Source organism: Hemibagrus wyckioides, unplaced genomic scaffold (genome assembly GCF_019097595.1).
Source record: "Hemibagrus wyckioides isolate EC202008001 unplaced genomic scaffold, SWU_Hwy_1.0 Contig1, whole genome shotgun sequence".
In the NCBI taxonomy this organism is placed as follows: domain Eukaryota; kingdom Metazoa; phylum Chordata; class Actinopteri; order Siluriformes; family Bagridae; genus Hemibagrus; species Hemibagrus wyckioides.
In genome coordinates, this window is record NW_026690769.1 from 407,224 (window position 1) to 422,568 (window position 15,345).

Below are 15,345 nucleotides of genomic sequence, written 5' to 3' on the forward strand. Positions count from 1 at the left end.
TCTTTCACTTCTACACCTGCTGTAGTTTTAATCACAGTTTCCTTCCAATTATTCCTAGCTCTATCTCCTGCTACCCTTGCCTTCCTACGACGTGCTGCGCTTCTGCTCAGGACCTTGGGCACAGCTCCAACCCCAGCCATACCAAGACTTAAACTCCATCCAAGTCTCATCTACTGTCAGCAAAGTTTGCCAGATAGACATTACTCCTACTGCTACTGATTCTACACAGGCCATACAATCTCGCACCTATACCTCGTAGTGTTAAACCCTTCATTGTTAAAACTGTAAATAGGGGTGCCCAATAAATTAAGGTGGTGCCTGACAACCCAACCATGCTGTCCTCTGATTATTTTATACAAACACAAACAAGAATGCATTCATATACACTCTAAACACTCTAAAACATTCAAAACCACTTTAAACACTCTAAACCACTTTAAACCATTCAAAAATTACTCCCACACCTCCCAATTAATCTCAGCTTGAAAATGCACAGACTTGTGCAACCACCAGTGGCTGGGTTGGTTCTGTGCTTAGGCCACAGTGGGGAGAATGCAGGATCCTAGACATTAGTCTCTCTCTGTTTATATTACATATTCACACCAATTACCTGATGTATGCTATTGAATTGATGTTTATTGGCATCCTTTTTTATTCAACAATGGCAGCCACAAAAAAAATAGATATCACCCTTTTGCACTAACATTCATTCATCTATCCATTTATCCATCCATTCATACATACATATACAGTAGCCATTTTGTTCTGGTTAAGGCAATAAAAACACATACAGTGATGGACATCAAGGAGAAGTTTAGAGAAGTTAGAGTCCAAATAATTTGCATGAGGAATCTAGGATAGTGTAATATATATAAAACAGAGGCTAGTGCATTTGTAGTATCAGGTGATATCAGGTTTGTGTTTACTGACTGCACATTATAAACTCTAGCTGAAGGAACAAAAATAATAAGTTAATGTCTCTGTGCTGTGTCTCCAGATTTAAACTCACACTCAGTAAAACTCTTCTTACTGGTTCCTCAATTCCTTTTTATTAGTCTTCTTTAAACTAAAAATCTAAATAAAACCTCCAAAATTCAAAAGACCATCCTGTAAATGTAGCACAGACACACCACCTCAGACATTTCTCTCACACGCTTAACTTATTGTATGTTATGAACAATAATTAAATAATTTTGGTCTTTTATTTCTTACTATCAGCACCTTCAAAGTAGAATAGATATTTACTTCTCCTCCTAAACTGTGAACACACAGGTATATAAAGAGATTGTTTTGGATTTTTAGCAACTATGTCAATTTTGAGTACCAATATTTTATTACTTACCTTTGAAGAAAGGCTATATAAATTTAAAGATTAATTAATGATAGTAATTGTGAAAAAGCAATGACATGAAATTATTATTTAGATATAATTACACTAATCAGCTTTCCTATACTTACCTATTGGGCAAATGTATGTGTAAAGAGAGATTTTTCTACGAATCTGGTTCTGTTGTTCTATGATCATTATTATAAAAAGTTTGCATTTACTTTTCATACAAATATCTTGATGTAGTGGCCAATGAGCCTATTTATCATGTTTACAGATTAACAGTAAAATATCATAATTATTTATAGTTTTCAAATAATGTAAACACCACACAAACAAGTAAAGGCTTATAGTATTGTATAGATGATAAATCTTAAAATACAACACAGCTGTATTAATGACTCTAGTTTTCTGTCACTGAAACTGTGTGAAGTGATGATCTGTACAAAGTTACACTACTACAGCATCACTTCCTGGGTGTGTCCTTCTAGAGACGTGTAAAGTTCAGCACATACAGCACTATTATACAGAATCCTCACAGAGCTGTGTTCAGAAATGGATCAACTATACAACTTACTGTACATAGTGAGATACATACCACTGATTCTCACTCTAGTTACAGGTCATTCATTTTTATCTGTTTATTCATTTTTGATGATATTATGATATTTAATCAGCTTTGTTAATGGTTTGCTCAACCTATTGCTGGTTATATATCGTCATATTGTGTAAGTTGAGTATGTATCTTGTTTTGTTTGTTTGTAATTGAAGAATTAAAAATATAATAATAATAATAATAATAATAATAATAATAATAATAATAATAATAATAATAATAATAATAATAATAATTGCTTTTCTCTCTAAACAACAGTTTGTTGATTTGGGAAAAATATTGTTGTTTTAAAAGATACTGTATTTCCCTAGTTTACTCAGTGACATTAGATAGAAAGTTTTTCAGAAAAGTCCACAGAGCCAATTCTGAATTTAATGAAAGCAGCTGAGGCTCTGTACAGAAGTTCAGAAATTACTATTTGTTGTTCTAATTTGTGAATTTTGATGAAAAAAGACTTGTTAGTTAAAGTTTTTCTCTTTTCTCCAGAAGATGGCGTAGTGAGTTATCTTATTGTGGCCCAAATACAAGGACCCTGCTCACATCCCCAAGAATGTAGACATCTGTGATTATAAATACTTCTTTGCAAAATAATATCGACTCTATCTGTTGTTTAATCCTACATACACAGTACTAGGCCTATAGGTACAGTAGGCCTATACGTACAATTTCATTACAAATGTGTATCAGTGTGAACTACACTGATCAGGCATAACATTATGACCAGCTGCATAATATTGTGCTGGTCCTCCTTTTTCTGCCAGAAAAGCCCATCATGCACTGTGTATTCACACGGGCCAGCCTTCGCTCCCCACGCGCATCAATAAGCCTTGGCCGCCCATGACACTGTCGCCGATTTACCACTCTTCCTTGCTTGGACCACTTTTGATAGATACTGACCACTGCAGACCGGGAACACCCCACAAGAGCTGCAGTTTTGGAAATGCTCTAATCCAGTCATCCAGCCATCAAAATTTGGCCTCATGCTTGCCCATTTTTCCTGCTTCTAACACATTAACTTGTTCAAAATGTTCACTTGGGGCCTAATATATCCAACCCACTAACAGGTGCCATGATGAGGAGATCATCAATGTCATTCTCTTCACCTGTCACTGGTCATAATGTTATGCCTGATTGGTGTAAATTAGTATTATATTTTTATTATTATTATATCATATTACAGCTGCATTGAATAAAATGGGATCTGGACAGATTCTCTTGTCATAGGATAAGGTAAATACTCCACCCTTTCTTTATAAACACAGTTTCATGTTTAAATGACCAATCAGCAGATATGAGATGAAGTCAACTAGTTTTACAAAGTGGTTTTATTAAGCAATGAGTTAAATGGCAATAAAGAAAAATAGAAATAATGGAAAAGAGGCTGGTTTATTCCACACCTCATGAAATACCATCTTATGAAATGTAATTCTATTCAATAAACATGCTTTATCACAACAATCAAGTACCCTAATATCCAAACACCACTTATAAAATATATATATATTTAAAAAACAAAAATATTTACTCATTTTAATTATTACAACATTTTTCATTTTTATAAAGTGGAATTTTTTCCTGCTGTCAGTTTTTGTTTGTTTACAATGTAAAGAGTTTCAGCACAGTTTCCCAAACAAGGCTTAATGTAAAGCCAGGATGTTTCACTGTCATCAACACTGGAGACACTGTCATGTGATGCTGGGGGGTGGAGCTTCCTGAACATTTATCATGGTAATATATTAGAGTACAGAAAGAACTTTTTCATTCAGCTAAAACCAGTCATCATGTTCACTGTTATATTCATGTGTCTGTGGCTTTCACTAGGTGAGTTAACACCTTTTGTTAGTTTAGATATTATGTATTGTTTATTAATTGTCTGGTGTTATAGAAAGCATGATTTCTGTGTGTAATTCTGGCTTGATTGTGTAAAACTTTATGTTCTCTTCTCTATAACAGGTGACTCCATGGCATATTCAATAAAGCCACTTTTCACCCATAAAGTTGTAGATGAAGGTGATGATGTTACTCTGTCCTGTGAATATGAAACAAGTGCTACAGACTTCTCCCTGCACTGGTACAGGCAATATCCAAAATCTAAACCTGAGTTCCTTCTTTATATTTTCAAAACTGGAGATCTAAGTGAAAACCGTCCCCCAAGAATGAATGCTACACTTAAAGATAAACAAGTGGATCTGATCATCTCCTCTGCTGCTGTATCAGACTCTGCACTATATTACTGTGCTCTGGTGCCCACAGTGACAGGAAATCCAGCTGCACTGTACAAAAACCTTCACACAGTTTTGTTATACTCAAGGCAGTTCTGCTGGTGACAATCCTTTACTCCTAAGTGCAATTTGTAATTAAATTAGAAGTGCATTAAAGACAAGGCATGGCTCCACATTTATCACCTTGAACTGTATATATCATCTAACACCAATCACAAAGACCAGCAACGAGGTAATGAGAAAAACCTCCAGAACTAAGGAATGAGTTTTCGGCTTCACAGGAAATAAGAATTAGACCTCACATGCTTTGTCACTTCTGCTGTGATGGAGTATATCTGAAATTTAACACTGCAATGTGTGTGATTTAAAGTTTTGTTGCTTCATTTTATGTGTGTACTTTAATCTGTTTGTGTTAAAGCATTACACAGGAAACCTGCTCTCCACATAGCATTATCTCTACAGATGGTATAACCACTACAGAACAATCCCTGGTATTTTTACACAAGTGACTAGAACTGCCTTATTTATTAGTGCATCATTAGTTTTCTGATCTTTTGCACAGTGTTCAGTGTGAGAAACATCAATTCAATTCAATCTGAACTCTGAACACTGTTCCAAACACAGAGACCACAGATTATCAGATATGCTCTTGTCATGTAATGGAGTGCAAGCAGAGACTCTGGTAAAAAGTGTGGAGTAAAGACAGAATTATCTTTTAAATGTTTTGAATGGTTTAAAGTAATATAAGTTCTCAAAATAGACCTACACAAAGCAGAAAGAAAGAATAATAACATCAATAACATCAAATCCCCCAAACTGTTATTGTACAATAAAATAAAACTGAATTCTTAAAAAAGTTTTTCGTGTGCTAATGAGATGCAGAAAGTCACGTGACACTTCCGCATGTCCTAATTAGCATATCACAACAATGACGGATTCTTATAGAAGAAAAAAGTCAGTGAAAAAGAGTCTTTGTTACATGACAGTTGTCTTCAAGCTACTTTGTTTCTGCTCACTCCCAATTTAAACTCACATGACACTGCATAATTGTTCATTTACTGAAAGCTTAATGCAGGCTAATTTATTCCAAATCAGAGTAACTGGTATGCATTGCATGCTCTGGTGTCTGCAAACACGGGTAGCTGCAAACGAGACCATATCACACCAATGTTACGCTCCCTGCACTGGCTGCCAGTCTGATATCGAATTGATTACAAAATTCTGTTATTTGTCTATAAAGCTCTTAACAACTAAGCTCCAAGATATCTCTCCGATTTACTCACCACTTACAATCCTGCTCGGTCACTTAGATCCCAAGATGGTCATCTTTTGTGAATACCATGGTCTCGCCTGTAACGCAGGGGAGACAGAGCCTTCGCAGTAGCTGGTCCTAAGCTGTGGAACAGCCTGCCATCACCCATTAGAACTGCTTCCACGTTAGCTGAATTCAAATCGATGTTAAAAACGCATCTCTTTTCTTCTGCTTTTAATTGTTTGTAATGTGTATGTGTTTTCCTGCTTTCATCCTTTTTATTTTTATTCCCTTTATTTTTGTACAGCACTTTGGCAAACTAAGGTTGAATTGAAATGTGCTTTAGAAATAAAATTGAATTGAAAATTGAATTAAATTGATGTATACAGATGTCGGCGCTTTGGTATTTAAATGCATGTGTTGTACTTCACAGAATGTCCACCAGGTGGCACATGGTACACCTCTGGCCTGAGCACATTATACAGTATAATCACTCAAAGTTTGCTATGTAGTCTTCATACTCTTGTTAAATACGCTTGTAATTTATCACGTTACATTAAAAAGTGTCCAGTAAATTTGTTAACTGCACATGTAATGTAGTGATTGTGAGAAAACATCCACAATAAATTCTGAAAGACATAAACACAGTTTCTAAAGTATATATTTTAATACTTTAATGCATATATAATAATATTTACATTTTAAATGAATATATATAAATTTACCCGTGACTGTGTGAGTGTAAAGCTGCGAAGTATTTTATGTGCTTTGTAAATACTTAATTGCGCTGGTGTTGTCCTGCCATTTGCACAGAACTTGTTTTTGTTCAACTTTAAAGATGCCTGTGCAAAGATAAAAATTAAAATGGAAAACCTCTTCAGATTAAAGTCATTATAATGCAAAATTTAACTGGTAGTTAAATTACTGTTACTGGTGGTCTGCTTTTTTTGCCAGAAAAAAAAGTCAAACTAAATAAAATTGTGACAAAGTAGTAATATTTCGCGAATAAAGTTAACACTATGAGAATAACGTAAAAATCACAAGATTCATAGCAATACGGGATTAAATTCGTGATATTTTGAGAATAATGGCCTATTTGTGTATAGTGAAATTAAGGTATTAATAAAACGACTTATGCATATGCATAAAAGTGCATAAAAATGAAACTTGACTCATTGCATGCACATCCATCTGTTTTAATAATAAGGTAGGTATAACTTATCTGCTTTGAACATTACTCCAAACACGTTGATGTATATGGCATTATAAATAAAACATTACAACTTAATCCCTACAGTATATTGCATGAGTTTAATACTGTTGCATGAAGTCAAACACATTAAATGACGTGCTTGGAAACGGAATTTCTCTCAGAAGCAGATTAAAACAAGCAACAAAGAAAGTAAACGTGTGGAATTCATATTTAACATTTTCAGCTGTGAGTTTTCAATGTCATAACTTCATGGTTAAAAAGTTTAAAAAGTTAGTATGAAAGGTTAAAGTATTGTAAGTTATTGTGTCTTTTGAGACACAGCCCTGACCTCTAACTCCAAAAGATATGTTTAAGAGGTGAAGTCAGATGCACTGATTCTCACTCTAGTTACAGGTAATTCATTTTAATCAGTTTACCAAAAGTTTTAATTCTTACAATCATATTTAATGAGTTAATTAGTTGCATTAATTAATAACCATGTTTTTTTATTATTCATCCAGTCATTTCTTTATTTCTTAAGTCAATATTAATAAAACGTATAAACCAGTATAAATGAAGATTCTAAAACCACATCAAAGATCCTTCCTTTACCAACCTGTTATCAGAAAACCACAGACACAAACAATGTTTGTGGTAATTCTGTGGCATAAATCAATAAATAAAAAAGTAGTAAAGTATATATATATATAGTTACTTAAATGGTTTGAGGAAATCGATGGTCTTAAATGGTTTGAGTTGACGGAACACAATCTGATAAAGTTAGTCTTGATTAATTTGAGTTCAGTCAACTCAAACCATTTAAGGCAATCGGTTTCCTCAAACCATTTGTGTAGCTAAAAAGTTATTTGGACTTAATTACATCTGTTACCTGAACACAAACAGATTTAAAGACTAAGCAAAATCGAACTTTCCTTGGTTGCAGGAACCAAAAAAAAAAAAGTCAGCTTCTTGGGGTAGCTGATATGAAGGGCATAAAGCAGCCCAAAAAGCAGCATCAGAGCACTGACCCAGGATTTTGAAGACATCACCACGTCATCTTCAAGGACAATCAAGACATACAAACAAAAAAACAAAGAGGCAAAACAAAATTAATACCAGTGGTTCCCATTAGAATGAACTAAACCTTATCATTACAACATAACAAGCCTCTGAAAATAGTGCAGATCATGTTCATGACTTTGGAGTATGAGCTTTACATATGACAATGATATAAACATACAGAAAACAATGCACATCAAATTTAGATATTATATTTAGATAATGTGTTTAATGTGTGTGTTGAACCATGTTAATATTTTAGTAAAGTCTAAATTAAAGTAATTTTTGAAGCTTGAAAATACAGATTGCCTTGAATTGGACAGACAAAAGGAGAGAAAAAGATTTAAACGTACCTTTAACAAAAATCTAATGGAATTACACGAGGGTGAGTAAATGAATTATATAATCATCATTTGAGTAAACCTTTCCTTTAAGATTACTGAAATGATCAACTGTACAGCTACTCTAGCTGTATTTTTTTCGATGTCGACAAAAAGATGAAAATGTTTCAGAAAGTAGTCCTGATGAGCCTTACCGTGTGTGTCTTGAAAACATCTGACGAGTCTTCCTTCAAGTAAAGCGGCAGTCCAGCCAGGACAAGAGTTCTAATGACACTGATGTCATCCTGATCCTTAAAGACAAAACAAAAAATGACCATACTTTTAATTCCCAACTAAGCAACATTTTGAATTTATTAACATGATTAATGATGAGACAACATTCTAACACTGCAAACCTAGCTACAACATGTAACAGCACTAGTTATTACCTGGCACTTTCTTACTAATCCACATAACAGGCAAATTCCTTTAGGCAGTTTAATAACAGCACAAGCACATTTTAAGGATTAGTTCATCCACACACAAAAATGATCATCATTCACTTACTTGCATGTTATTCTACACTACTTTGTGTAATTTATTTATTTTGTTTGTATAGACTACTGTTTTAGAATGCCTTCATGTTTTTGTCTTTTCTGGCAACTGAAAACATTCATCATTATTATATTTAACTGATTTTAATTATTGATAATGTGACAATTTTTTTAACCTGTACAGCCCTTGAGTATGTTCAATGGGAATTCCACTTACTTGTTCATGATAGTCTTTTAATATTTTAGCCATCTGGTTGCCAATGGTACCATCCTTCGATGCCTTAGCTCTGAAAAGTGTCAGGAGTTGTGGAGTGTGCTTGTCCAGGGAAATGTAAAAGGTTTGCTGCGAATTACAGGACTTGGTTACAGATGTATGTTATCTAGCTAGCGAACCTCGCTAATCATTTCATTTACACAATATCATATAGAGTGTAAAGCTTGCTGAACTCGGGTGAAGGTTTTAATAATTATTCCGTATAATATTTAGATAGATTTCGGATGATGGACTGGGACAGGAGGTTTTTGAGACTTTAATCAGTCACCGTGTACGGTGAATTTACACAAGCTAATGCTAATGCTAGATAATGCTAACTAATGCTAATATTTGTCTGTTTATTATCAGCTTAACTAGTTTACAAATTCACAGGTTCATTAACGTTTCGGCGTTAAAAAAGAAATTTTTGTATTTTTATGTCTCCCTTTTTTTTAAATATCCTCTATTTCTGGGTGTGGGTGAAAAAAACACTGGTTTATCTACACTGTTAGCAAGCCTGGATAATTAACTTGGTAGCATCATTAAGATAAATATCGTAATGAGTAATGCAAACCTTTTAACCCGTAAACAAACCTTTCCTTTATTTTACTCAAGCTGTTTTTACTGTAAGGAACGTGACAGAATGTTAGATGTGTTATTATGAAACTGCGATGAGAAGAAGCACTTATGATGGGGCGGCGGGAGGAAATGTACAGTACATCATCTTTTTTGGAGAACAGGACATGTTTAGGCTTACATCCTGCTTCGTGTTAAGGTGTAAATTAAGTAGCCATCTAGAACACCATAAGTGAATTACAGAGATTTTTTTGTTTTTTACGTTTTTAACAGGATGCAGTTGGCGTACAGCTGGCCTCCGTGGCTCCGATTCGGTTCCTGAGGACTCCTTCTCATCGGGACTCCATCAAAGCAGAGCTCTCTGGGTCCTGTGTAAGCTTATGAATGCCTGTGTAACATGACAGCTGTTTAAATCTGAAAGACTTTGATAATAGAGAACTCCATTAGGACTCCATTATGTAAAGTTAATTTCTTTTTGTAACTTTTCTGCTCTCTGCAGGCCTACCACTACAAAAGAGTTATTGATCCAATAGAAATATATGTATATAACCATATATGAATACTTTATTTGAAGTGAATAGACAAAACATTCTAAGTGAATCCAAATACAGATAGAAAAGTTAGGTGTGTGTTTGAAGAAGCCACATGTTCACTCCCTCTGCAGTATTAAGTGCAGTTCTCATAAACAATAGTGGCAGGTTTGATGGTTTATTTACTTAATGACAGTGTAAAGATCACATGCTGGAAAATGTGGATATTGTAAACTCTTTTGACAAGCAGCTGATTTGTTTTATTTTTATTTATTTATTTGTTTGTTTGTTTGCTTGTTTGTTTGTTTATTTTACTGAGCATGAGATTTAATGTGTTCATCATGTGTGTCTTTGCAGGATCTTTAATATATTTTTGAGAATTACAGGATACCTGAAAGTATGTATAACTAAGAATAAGAACTCTGGAAAATAAAAACACAGTTTCCATCACACAATCAGGAAATAAATAAGCTCTACTGAAATAGTGCTCCATAATCAATTCTTGAGGTAGATGAGCTCCAACAGCGAAAGACCACATGGGGTTTCATTCCTGTTCACCAAGAACAGAAATCTAAGACTACAGTAACAACCCTGTAAATGACATAAATCATACTAAAATATTTTTTTAAAATCCATAGCAACCACATGGGACTCCATTACAGCTTCCTAGTGTCACCCTATCGAACAGATGAGACCTTGTAACAGTTACCAAACCATACCCCACCAGCCACCTGAGTTTCTTTAGCAACCAGCTAATTCAATTTTATTACCAACTGGAATCATTTTTAAACTTACTGCAAATATCACAGAAACTACTTGAAGCCTCATAATATTCACCAAGCTATACTGGAGCAACAGTACAGTTTCCAGCAAAGAAGCTACAATCCTGTAAACTTGACCTATACTGAAACCTCCACCTGACACAAAAGCAAGCTTGTTCTACAAGAATTGATTTTGATCTTCATGTCCACCGAGATTAATGACATATTTGGCCCAATGGCAAGAGCTGCTTACTTGGTTCACACTTAGCGTCTGCATTCCAAAAAGGTTCAAATCCCACAGGAGCCCTCGCTTTATTGTTAACTTGACTTTGTGTAACCGAGTTCCTTTTACTCGGACCCCAGTCCATATGAACTGGAAGGTCATACAGTTACAGAGTACAGTGAACCTCCATTGGCACACAGCAAGCTAACCGGGACGACCTGGCTCGTTGGTCTAGGGGTATGATTCTTGCTTCGGGTGCGAGAGGTCCGGGGTTCAAATCCCGGATGAGCCCTGGTTTTACATGGAATAGAGTGGGTGGGACAAAACTAATGGAAACTTGCACTGCCGGCTTGGTTCTCGCTTGGAAGCTTGTTTCTCCAGAGGTCCAAGGAGGTTCAAATCCCACTGTAATTACCTCTGAAAATTAAAGCTCCAACCTGGAGCCTCTCTCTGGAATACAGGGAGTGGGATGTAGAATGTCACACTTTGTGGAGACATGAACCTCTGAAATATTAATATAATAGAGTACAGAAAGACCTCAGAATATTGTCATTTTACTAACACCATTCATCATGTTCACTGTTATATTCATGTGTCTGTGGCTTTCATTAGGTAAGTTAACATTGATCTTTTCAGAAAGGAGATAATAAATTAATGATTAATTAGCCTGTGTGATGTTAAGAAAAAATAGAATATGAGTTATATAACTCAAAACTAAAAAATTATTATGTTCTCTTCTCTATAACAGGTGACTCCATGGCAGATTTATTAGAACCACTTTTCACTCATAAAGTTGTAGATGAAGGTGATGATGTTACTCTGTCCTGCAGCAACAAAGACAGTGGTTCAGTAAACAGCCTACAACGGTACAAACAACATCCAAAATCTAAACCTGAGTTCCTTTTTTTCATCACTCCATGTGGAGGTAAATCCCTATGCCACCACGTCTGTCTGCTAAAGTTGATGATAAAACTAAACAAGTGGATCTGATCATCTCCTCTGCTGCTTTTAATGTTTGATAATATACAATTAGAAGGTAATTTATTCATAATCACACTCTCTGGTATCACCCAGATGAGGATGGGTTCACATTTGAGTCTTCCTCATATCGTCTCACAGAGTTTTTTCTTGCCGCTGTTGCCTCAGAGTTGCTCATTAGGGGTAAAGTTAATTTTCAACTTTGTAATTTCTATTCTGAATTTCTGTATTTCTGTAAAGCTGCTTTGAGACAATGTCCATTGTTAAAAGTGCTGTACAAATAAAAATGAAGTGAACTGAATTGAATTGAACTGAATTTAATTACCTTTTGGTTATAGACACAGCAAATTTACTTATGAGAGATTTTGTTTAAATCTGGATCAGTTTCCTATGATTTTCCACAGCAAATTATCATAATTATTTATAAATGTACAAATAATTTAAAAACCACACAAACAGATAAAGGCTTATAGTATTGTATAGATGATGAATCTTGAAATACGACACCAGCCATAATGACTCTAGATTTCTGTCATTGACACTGTGTGAAGTGATCTGTACAAAATAACACTAAAACTGCATCACTTCCTGGGTGTGTCCTTCTAGAGACATGTAAAGTTCAGCACATACAGCACTATTATACAGAATCCTCACAGAGCTGTGTTCAGAAATGGATCAACTATACAACTTACTGTACATAGTGAGATACATACCACTGATTCTCACTCTAGTTACAGGTAATTCATTTTCATCAGTTTATCAATAGTTTTAACTATCACAATCATATTTAATCAGTTAATTAATTACATTAATTAATAACCATGGTTTTTTTGGCGACGCTACCCATGCACTTGGAGGGTTGTGGGGCTGTGGTCAAGGGAGGCCTGCCAGGTCGGGAAAGAGAGGCACTCTGGCAGGCGGTCGCAATGGTTGTACCACGCATGCTTCCATTACCAGACGTGATTCAAGATCCAAACCCAGGAAAGGTTTGAAAGGCTTAGGCTCTTGTTGACAAGGTTTGCTGATATGAACTCGCATCCCAGTCTGTTGCAATAAATTCAATTCAATTCAATTTTATTTGTATAGCGCTTTTAACAAAGAGCATTGTCTCAAAGCAGCTTTACATGAGAAACCACATAAGAAAACAACAAACATATGAACAGACAAACAGACAAACAGTCCTAGATGTTATCCCAAGTGAGCAAGCCTGAGGTGACTGAGGCGACTGTGGCAAGGAAAACTCCCTTAGATGGTATGAGGAAGAAACCTTGAGAGGAACCAGACTCAAAAGGGAACCCATCCTCAGTTGGGTGACAATTGTGTGATGTAGATACAGCATGTGTATAGTGTTATGTGAATCAATAAGGAGGTTGTTGTCCATGGCGCTGCTTGAATATCCCAATTCTCACAAGCAGAACCTGGCTGGAGCTGGTCCATCTCCGGATGCCACTGGAGCCGGCACAGTCTCTGTATGCCTCGGGATGGGTAGAAGAAAGGAAACAATGGAACAGCATTAGCGTAGCTGCTGTTCATAATATTAGCAGTACTAGCTGAATGTGCATTTAATCAGATGTACTGGCGTGCAAGGTTATGGGAAGTGTTAGATGTATGCCTGACTAAAGAGATAAGTCTTTAGTCTATATTTAAACTGGGAGACTGTGTCTGAGTCCCGAACACAGTCAGGAAGACTATTCCAGAGTTTTGGAGCTAAATACAAAACGCTCTACCTCCTTTTGTGGATTTTGATATTTTGGGAACTACTAGAAGTCCAGAATTTTGTGATCTTAAAGAGCGTGGTGGATTGTAATGTGTTAGAAGACTGGATAGATAGGTGGGAGCTAAACCATTTAGAGCCTTGTATGTGAGTAGAGCTAGTTTATAGTCAATTCTAAACTTAACAGGTAGCCAGTGCAGGGATGATAATATTGGGGTTATATGATCATATTTTCTTGATCTGGTAAGAACTCTGGCGGCTGCATTCTGGACTAACTGTAGCTTGTTTATTGAAGATGCAGGACAACCACCTAGTAATGCATTACAGTAGTCCAGTCTGGAGGTCATGAATGCATGAACTAGCTTTTCTGCATCAGATACAGATAAAATGTTCCTAAGCTTGGCAATATTTCTAAGATGGAAGAAGGCTGTTTTTGTGATATTGTAAATATGGTTTTCAAAGGATAAGTTGCTGTCTAATATTACACCCAGGTCTTTCACTGTTGAGCTAGTAGTAACAGTGCATCCTTCTAGGTGCAAGCTGAATTGTGAGAGCTTCTGTGTACTAGTTTTTGGGCCAATAAGTAATATCTCCGTTTTGTCAGAATTTAATAATAGGAAATTATCGGCCATCCAATCTCTAATATCTTTAACACACTCAGTTAATCTAGACCAATTAGAAATTTCATCTGGTTTTGATGAGATATATAAAGGTGCACGATCCGGGCTGCTGTCTGCATTGATCTGCATGGATCTCCAGCGGCGACCCGTCAGCCTTACAGCATCTGTGTCCAACCAGCATGGAAATACAGCCCACGGTTGCGAAACACCTAGACCCAGGGTTAGCTTTTCTCGATCCCCTCTAGCACTCCGAAGCATTCCGCGTGCAAGAGTTGTGGTAAAGAGGAGGTTAAAGGGCACACAAGCGACGAGGATGGGATTCGAACCCACGCGTGCAGAGCACAATAGATTAGCAGTCCATCGCCTTAACCTCTCGGCCACCTCATCAAGCACAGGTGTGGCACCCACGACCAAATGTCCGCAGAGACCGCAACAATTCCGTAGCGGAGCACCATAACTCAACGCGTTTAAACAAGCCTGTTCCCAAAGCAACTGGAGCCCATCCCACGTGCATTAGCAGTCTGTTTCCTTAACCTCCTGGCATCCTAGGTCACCCACATGACCTTACACCTCAGTGCACCTGGCACTTGCACTCCATTGCCCAAACCACTTGGCCACCACTTCTTATGTCGATTTTTTATTCTTGGTTGAATTGTTTTGTTGGTAGCTCGTAACCATGGTAAGGGCATGGATGCGGCTCACAAGCGGAAACCGTGTTTTGTTTACCGTTCTGTGGTTGTTTGGACTTGCTGTTTGAAAAAGCAAGGTGTGAAACGGAGCAGCCGGCGTTGACACCAGTCGCCGAAACCTGGGAGCTATTTCAGCACCTGGGTCTGGGGGCTCCGGTACCATGTGAGCTGGTTTTTTTTCCAGGCAGCCAGCTAATGGCAACTCTTAAGCACATTTGCAGAAGGCACAGGAGCCACAACCCCTGTAAAGCCTTTGTGGTGCCAGAGCCCACAACCACTGCCTTGAAAAGTGCTCAGCTGGCAGCAGTGGGATTTGAACCCACGCCCCCAAAGAGACTGGAGCCTAAATACAGCGCCTTAGACCACTCGGCCACGCTACCCAAGAGCTCAGTACTTATAGACCTCTGTGGAGAGCACACTGACATACTGTCTGGGTGTGTGGTACACAGGCTGCACAGA

The 15,345-nt window shown here is 36.7% G+C and overlaps 3 non-coding genes across 3 annotated transcripts; 1 reads left to right on the plus strand and 2 right to left on the minus strand.

Moving 5' to 3' along the window:
- Positions 1-11,105: 11,105 nt before the first annotated feature.
- trnap-cgg (transfer RNA proline (anticodon CGG)) lies at positions 11,106-11,177 on the plus strand. Its single transcript has one exon. It is a non-coding gene; the product is annotated as a tRNA-Pro (tRNA).
- Positions 11,178-14,502: 3,325 nt separating this feature from the next.
- On the minus strand, positions 14,503-14,584 carry trnas-gcu (transfer RNA serine (anticodon GCU)). Its single transcript has one exon. It is a non-coding gene; the product is annotated as a tRNA-Ser (tRNA).
- A 600-nt stretch (positions 14,585-15,184) lies between these two features.
- trnal-uag (transfer RNA leucine (anticodon UAG)) lies at positions 15,185-15,266 on the minus strand. Its single transcript has one exon. It is a non-coding gene; the product is annotated as a tRNA-Leu (tRNA).
- Between the last annotated feature and the right edge of the window lie 79 nt (positions 15,267-15,345).